Consider the following 8,138-nt stretch of genomic DNA (forward strand, 5'->3'; position numbering starts at 1 on the left):
GCAAGTTTGTGGCCAACTTTGCAAGGCCCTAAGCACCTTAGGAAAACCCTGTCTTAAAATAAAAAATAAAGACAGGTGGTGTAGCTTAGTGGAAAAGCACTCCTGGGTTCACTCTCCAGTGCCGAAAAATACATATTTCATGTTGTCATACATTAGGAAACTTTGTACAATTTTGTATATATTTAGACACATGAATGGATATTTTAAAATAAACGTGTATTGAAAGAAAGCATTTTATGTTAATATCATTAAAGTTTATATTTCATTTGGAAAAAAAGATAAATTACCCCATATTTAAATCCTTGGATGATGGTTCAGAATTTATATTTTTGCTGTCTTTCTGGGTTTATTATATACCTTAGGTGTTTTTAGTTTAGAGTTTGCTTATAGTGAAATGTGATAAAAGTTTAGCATGAAAACATGAGTTTGAATTCCAATCTTAGAGCTCCCTCTTCTGTTTACCAGTAGGTATGATAAATTCTTATTCCTATCCCCAGATTTGAAGATTGGGTCAGAATTTCTATTTCTATTATTAATTTTTTGAAATCTATCTAATTTTGGTAGCTAGTAATTAACAGTTTATCTGAAGTACAGTGTGGTTGACCAGGAACCATTGGGTGTACCAGAAGCTTCTAAAATGCTTATATCTAGGAGTCAAGATCATATGTCAATTGAAGTGCTAGGGACTCCTTGGCCATCATCGAAGAAGAGCTCACTGGTTGCTGGTCTGACAGATGAAAAAACTGAAGCACCAAGCGTTAAAGTGATTTTCTCAAAGTTACATAGCTGGTAGAGCCAGGCAACCAGTCTTCCTGATCCCAAAGTCTGTCCTCCCCTACATGAAAAATGATAGAGACAAGCAGAAGAGTGACGAAAGAGACAGAGAAGAGTTTGTGACTCATTTATTCAATTACTCATCTAACAAGCAAGGTTAGATTTGTGAATTGTATGCATTTCAAAACTAATTTAAATATAATCTAATTTCTAATATCCTAATTGGGAGACAGTTATAATACTGTTAGATAATCTCTTCATGACATAGTTATGTTTACTAAAACTTGTGCTCTCATCCTTTTTTAAAAGTCATAGGAGAGGGCTGGGGATGTGGCTCAAGTGGTAGCGCACTCACCTGGCATGCGTGCAGCCTGGGTTCGATCCTCAGCACCACATACAAACAAAAATGTTGTGTCCGACGAAAACTAAAAAATAAATATTAAAAATTCTCTCACTCTCTCTTTAAAAAAAAAGTCATAGGAGAAGAAAATAGATATAAGTTTTTACACAGTGCCAGCTACATGCTAAGTGTTTTATGTATTTTATTTTTATTAATTGCCACAACAAGAGGTTAGGCATCACTTTTTTTCCTTTTAAAAAAATTAGCAGTCTTTATTTTGTCTATTCGTTTATTCATTTATTTTCTTCTTTATTAAATTATTTATTTATTCTAATTTATTATATATGATGGCAGAATACAATCCATTTCATATTACACATATAGAGCACAATTTTTCAAGTCACTGATAGTACACAAAGTATTTTCACACCATTTGTGTCTTTATACATGTACTTAGGGTAATAATGTCTAACTCATTCTGCCATCATTCCTACCCCCATGGCCCCTCCCTAACCCTCCCTCCCCTTTGACCTATTTAAAATTCCTGCATTTCTCCCATGTTCCCTGCCCATTGTCATTATGAGTCAGCATCCTCATATCAAAGAAAACATTTGGTCTTTGGTTTTTTGGGATTAGCTTACTACACTTATATTCTCCAATTCCATTCATTTGTCTGCAAATGCCATGATTTTATTCCCTTTTAATGCTGAGTAATGTTGCATTGTGCATATATACCAAAGTTTCCCTATCCATTCATCTAGTGAAGGGCATCTGTGTTGGTTCCACAATGTGAATTGTGTTGCTATGCACATTAATATGGTTGTGTCCCTGTAGTACGCTGTTTTTATGTCCTTTGGGTATAAACTGAGAATTGGGATAGCTGGGTCAAATGGTGATTCCATTCCAAGTTTTCAAAGGAATCTCCATATTGCTTTCCATATTGGCTGCACCAATTTGCAGTCCCAACAGCAATATATGAGTGTAGTGTGCCTTTTTCCCCACATCCTCGCCAACACTTATTGTTGTTTGTATTCTTGATAGCTGCCTTTCTGACTGGAGTGAGATAAAATCTTAGAGTAGTTTTGATTTGCATTTCTCTAATTGATAGTGATGTTGAACATTTTTTCATATGTTGTTGATTGATTGTATATCTCTTCTGAGAAGTATCTGTTCAGTTCCTTTGCCCATTTGATTGGATTATTATTATTATTTGGTGTTAGGGTTTTGAGTGCTTTATTATATCCTAGAGATTAGTGCTGTTTCTGATGTGCTTGTGGTAAAGATTTGCTCCCATTCTGTAGGCTCTCTATTCACCTCACTGATTATTTCTTTTGTTGAGAAGAAGCTTTTTTAGTTTGAATCCATCCCATTTATTGATTCTTGGTTTTAATTCTTGAACTATAGGAATCTTAATAAAGAAGTTGGGGCCTAATCTGACATGATGGAGATTTGGGCCTACTTTTTCTTCCATTAGGCACAAGGTCTCTGGTTTAAATCCTAGGTCCTTGATTCACTTTGAGTTTTGTGCATATTGAGAGATAGAGGTTTAATTTCATTTTGTTACATGTGGATTTCCAGTTTTCACAGCATCATTTGTTGAAGAGGCCATCTTTTCTCCAATGTATGTTTTTGATGCCTTTGTCTAATATAAGATAACTATAGTTATGTGGGTTAGTTTCTATGTCCTCTATTCTGTCTACCAGTCTGTTTTGGTGCCAATACCATGCTGTTTTTGTTACTATTGCTCTGTGAATGTAGATGCTCCATTGTTTGGGGCATTTATAACTGTTATGTCTTGTTGATGTATGGTTCCCTTAAGCAGTATGAAATGTTTATCTTTATCCTTTTTGATTAATGTTGGCTTGAAGTCTACTTTACTTGATATGAAACCTCTGCTTGTTTACGTAGACCATGTGAATGGTATATTTTATCCCAAACTTTCACCTTCATTTTGTGGGTGACTTTTCCTATAAGATGCCTGCGTGGAGAGCCACTCTGCACTGGGGTTCCTTATTTATCAAAGCATGGATTCACAATCTACCATCAGGGTACAGGCTTGAGGCTGACACAGACATGAAACAGATATTACCACTTCTATCAAGGGTCAACAATAAGGACCTGGTAAGATGTAACCAAGGTCCCTTTGGGCCTGGCTGCACCAGAGGTTTCTCTACTAGGGGTGCTAACAGTTATCCTGTTGCTGAGGTAACAGGGAGTCTTGCATGGGGTTGCCTGTCTCTTGTTTCTACTAACAGTCAACTTCTTATGATTACCCTCTCACTAGTCATATAATCAAATACCTCCCTATTCTCACATCCTACCTCCTAAACATCTCAGCCAACCCCCCAGGTCCCTGTTATACCATTAGAAACTGTAAACCATTAGGCAAACCTATTGACTATATGGTAGAAGATAACTGAACCCATCATTTCTGATTATAGTGACAAAACTGTAAATGTAAAAATAGAAGTTAACTGATATATGGATGCACGTTGGGTACATTGAGTGTTGTAATATTAATCTCCCCCTTAAAAGTGAGGTATTGGTAACCTATAGGGACACTATAAGACAATACAGCAGAAGTTTTAATACCTCGGATCTACCTTGAAAGAGAGGTAGACATATAGATATCATAAATAAACAAGGGAGGAAAGTGTCCCAAACAAACCAAGATACTACAACAATAGAATTCGCAAATAGTACAGTAGGTGAAATGTCAGAGAAGGAGTTCAGAATATACATAACTAAAATGTTTTGGGAATTAAAGAATGACCTAAATGAGCAGATACAGGCAAAAACCAATCACTCTAACAAAGAGAGAAGAGAACAAATACAGGTGACCATCAATCAAACCAACAAAGAGGTAAGAGACCAAATACAGGTTGCAAGAGATTACTTCAAGAAAGATATAGAGATACTGAAAAAAGACATAAACAGAAATCCTTGAAATGAAAGAAACAATAAGACAATTAAAAAACTCAATAGATAGCAACACCAACAGACTAGATCACTTGGAAAACAGGACCTCAGACAATGAAGACAAAATATACAATCTCGAAAATAAAGTTGACCTCACAGAGAAGATGGTAAGAAACCATGAACAAAATATCCAAGAATTATGGGATACTGTCAAAAGACCAAATTTAAGATTCATTGGGATAGAAGAAGGTTCAGAAATTCAAACCAAAGGAATGCACAATCTCTTCAGTGAAATAATATGAGAAAATTTCCCAAGCATGAAGAGTGCATTGGAAAATCAAATTCAAGAGGCCTATAGGACACCAAATGTACACATTACAACAGATCTACACCAAGATACATTATAATGAAAATGCCTAGCTTACAGAATAAGTATAGACTTTTAAAGGCTGCAAGACAGAAAAGTCAGATTACCTATAAAGGAAGATCAATTCAGATCTCAGCAGATTTTTCAACCCAGACTCTCAAAGCCAGGAGATCCTGGAACAACATATACCAAGCCTTGAAAGATAGTGGATGCCAACCAAGAGTCTTATGTCCAACAAAATTAGGCTTCAAATTTGACAATTAAATAAAAACCTTCCATAATAAACCAAAACTAAATGAATTTACAGCAAGAAAGCCTGCACTACAGAACATTCTTGGCAAAATATTTCACAAGGAGGAAATGAAAAATGATAAAAATCTGCAAAGGGAAGAACTACAATAAAAGAAAAGCCAATCAAAGAAGAAACCAAGTAAAACTAAATACCAAAAATAAACAAAAATGACTGGTAATAAAATTCATATCTCAATAATAACCCTCAATGTTAATGGCCTAAACTTACCAATCAAAAGACATAGGCTGGTAGATTGTATTTAAAAAAAAGACCCAAGAATATTTTATTTATTTTTGACAATTTAAAATTCATTATTTTTAGATATACAGGACAATAGAGTGTATTTTGACATATTATACATACAAGGAATATAATTTACTCTAGTTAGGATCCCATTCTAACTATGTATATCATGTGGAGTTTCACCAGCTGTGTATATATGAACATAGAAAAGTTATGTCCAATTCATTCTACTGTCTTTTCCATTCTGATTCCCTCTGCCTTTCCATTATTCCCCTTTGTCTAATCCAATGAACTTCCATCCCCTCCCCCACTTATCGTGGGTTAGCATCCACATAAAAGAGAGAACATTTGGCCTTTGGCTTTTGGGGATTGGCTTATTTCACTTAGCCTAACAGTCTCCAGTTCTACTCATTTACCGGCAAATACCATACTTTCATTCTTCTTTATGGCTGAGTAATATTTCATTGTGTATTCATGTCACATATTCTTTATCCATTCATCTGTTGAAGGGCAACTTGGTTGGTTCCATAGCTTTGCTATTGTGAAGTGAGCTACTATAGACATTGATGTGGCTGCATCACTAAAGTATACTGATTTTAAGTCCTCTGAGTATATAGCAGTCTTAATTGTAAGAGAAGTTTCAGATTCACAGCAAAATTTGGGATAGAGGATCCCCTGTACCACTGCCCTGCCCCCATCCACAACTTCCTTCTTATCCACAAACCTGTTTCAACTGATGGAGCTACATAGACACAGCATTATACCAGTCCATGGGTTACCTTAGGGTTCACTCCTGGTGCTGTGTACTCTATGGATTTAGACAAATACATGATGGCATGTAACCATCATTATTATGTGGTACAGAGTAGTTTCACAGCACTAAAAAAATGTACTCCATGTATCCATCCTATCTTCGTCCTTAATCCCTGGCAGCTACCGATCTTGTTATTGTATTCATAGTTTTGTATTTTTTAGAAATTTCTATATTTGAACTCCTACAGTATGTAGCCTCTTCAGAATGTTTTTTCCCACTTAATAGTGTGCATTTAAATTGTCCCCATGTATTTTCATGGTTGATAACTCATTTCTTTAAATGTTGAATAATATTCTATTGCCTGGATATAAGAGTTTATCAGTTCCAGAGAACATCTTAGTTGCTTCCAAGTTTAGGCCATTTTAAATAAAGCTGTCACAAACACTCGTGAGCAGATTTTTGTGTGTCATAAATTTCCACCTCTTTTGAGTAAATAACAAGTGGCACAATGCTGGATAGTATGGTAAGTGTAGGTTTTAGCTTTTTTTTTTTTCTCTAAACTTTAGTTTTAATGGCTCTCAAAATTGTGTGACAGATTTTCAGTCAAGTTGTTTCCATTAGAAAGTACTGATTTTAAAAAAAACTAATAACTGAAAACTGCCACATACACACACACACCAAAAATGCCCCAGTGGTCCAAAAAACATTCTCCTTTCCTCTGAAGTTTTCATGGTGCATTGTTATCATAACCAGTCTTTTACAATTAAACCTGAATGGCCAATTGGGACAACAAGTTTTGAGATTGTTCTTTCATAATGGATTAAGTCTGGGGTGGCAGGCATTAGGGGTAATATTTCTTTAGCTTTCTGGACTGTCATAACCTGCCTGGAATCAAATCAACAATGTCAGTTTCACATGAATTCAAGAATTTAGAACCATCTTCCAGGTTCTTACCAGAATGATGATCAATCATTTCTTTCAGCTCTGCAACTTGCAAGCATTGTGAGCTGTGTGACAATCCAGGACAGGGGCACTGATGGCTTGGCAGGTTCAGGATAATCACTGAGCAATGAAACTAGCTGCTTCCATCAGTGGGTCATTTTTGATGTCACCAGCAACATTGCCATGATCAGCATATTTGATAGACTCGTTCTTGACATTAAAGCCCACATTGACCCCAGGAAGAGCTTCACTCAAAGCCTTATGTGCCTTTCAACTGACTTGACTTCAGTTATGACATGGACTGGAGCAAAGGTTCCACTGGGCCCACAGGCACATTAATAATATCATTAATTTTGTAGACATCCTGGAAGGACAAATGAAAAGACTTGGATGCACTGGTGGTAGGATGAATCCAAAGCTTCAAGCACCATGATTCCCCTGGCACTGCCCTTTTTACGGGTGACTTTCCATCCCTTGAACCAAGGCATATTAGCCTTGGCTCCAGCATACTGGAGCCAATTTCATGCCTGAAATTCCAACCAGAAATTGGCACAAACTCCTCTGTGTCAGAATTGTAGCCAGTTTTCTTAACGTGGATGCTGACTTCCTTAGCCCATTTCTTCATATTTCTTCTGACTCTAGGGTCACTCACTGGAATTCATTTTATTAACACCAACAATACGGTTTTTCACACTCAGTGTGTAAGTCAGAAAGGCATGTTCAGGGATCTGCCCAATCTTGGGGATACCAGCTTCAAATTTACCAACACCAGCAGTGACCATCAGGGCAGCACAATTGGCCTGAGATGTGTCTGTAATCAGGTTTTTGGTGAAATCTCCATGGCTGTGGGCATGAGTTCTAGTCACATAATACTTACTGGTCTCAAATTCCCACAGGGATATGTCAACGGTGATACCATGCTCATGTTCAGCTTTCAGTTTATGCAAGACTTAGGCATACTGAGGGGCCCTTTACCACCTTAGCAGACTCCTGTTCTTTTTTTGTTGATCCCACCACATTTGTAGATCAGATGTCCAGTAGTGGTGGACTTGCCTGATTCGACATGTCCAATGACAACCATGTCAATACAATTTTTTTCCTTTTCCATTTTGGCTTTGATTTAGTGATGGTTTCCAAAACACTTGTGTTCTGGCTGCAACCCTGTTGCCAAAAAACATGTGTTTGATTTTTAAAGAAACTCCCAAACGGCCTTTTGAAGTAGTCATACCCTTTTAGCATCCCCTTCAGCAACAAATACAAATTCCTGTTGCTCCCCATCTGTGTCAGCATTTAGTGTTGTTGTGGAGGCATTGATTTTTTCATTATCTTGACAGGAAAATCATATGTATTTGGCCTGCCCCAGTGGTCTTGGGTCACTCCTGTTGTCCGGGTGTAGTTATTAATAATGCCCCCTGTTTCACTGTTCAAAGTATCTCAATTTGACTAATCTAGTCTGTGTTTTTCTAATCACCTGTGTACCACACTGGTGGGAACCATGGGCAGAGAA

General features: G+C 36.8%; 1 pseudogene; it reads right to left on the reverse strand.

Moving 5' to 3' along the window:
• Positions 1–6,563: 6,563 nt before the first annotated feature.
• LOC124102393 (elongation factor 1-alpha 1-like) lies at positions 6,564–7,739 on the reverse strand (annotated as a pseudogene).
• Between the last annotated feature and the right edge of the window lie 399 nt (positions 7,740–8,138).

This window comes from Marmota monax, unplaced genomic scaffold (assembly GCF_021218885.2).
Source record: "Marmota monax isolate L192 unplaced genomic scaffold, Marmota_monax_Labrador192_F-V1.1 WCK01_AAM20220418_F8-fsc00198, whole genome shotgun sequence".
Classification (NCBI taxonomy): Eukaryota; Metazoa; Chordata; class Mammalia; order Rodentia; family Sciuridae; genus Marmota; species Marmota monax.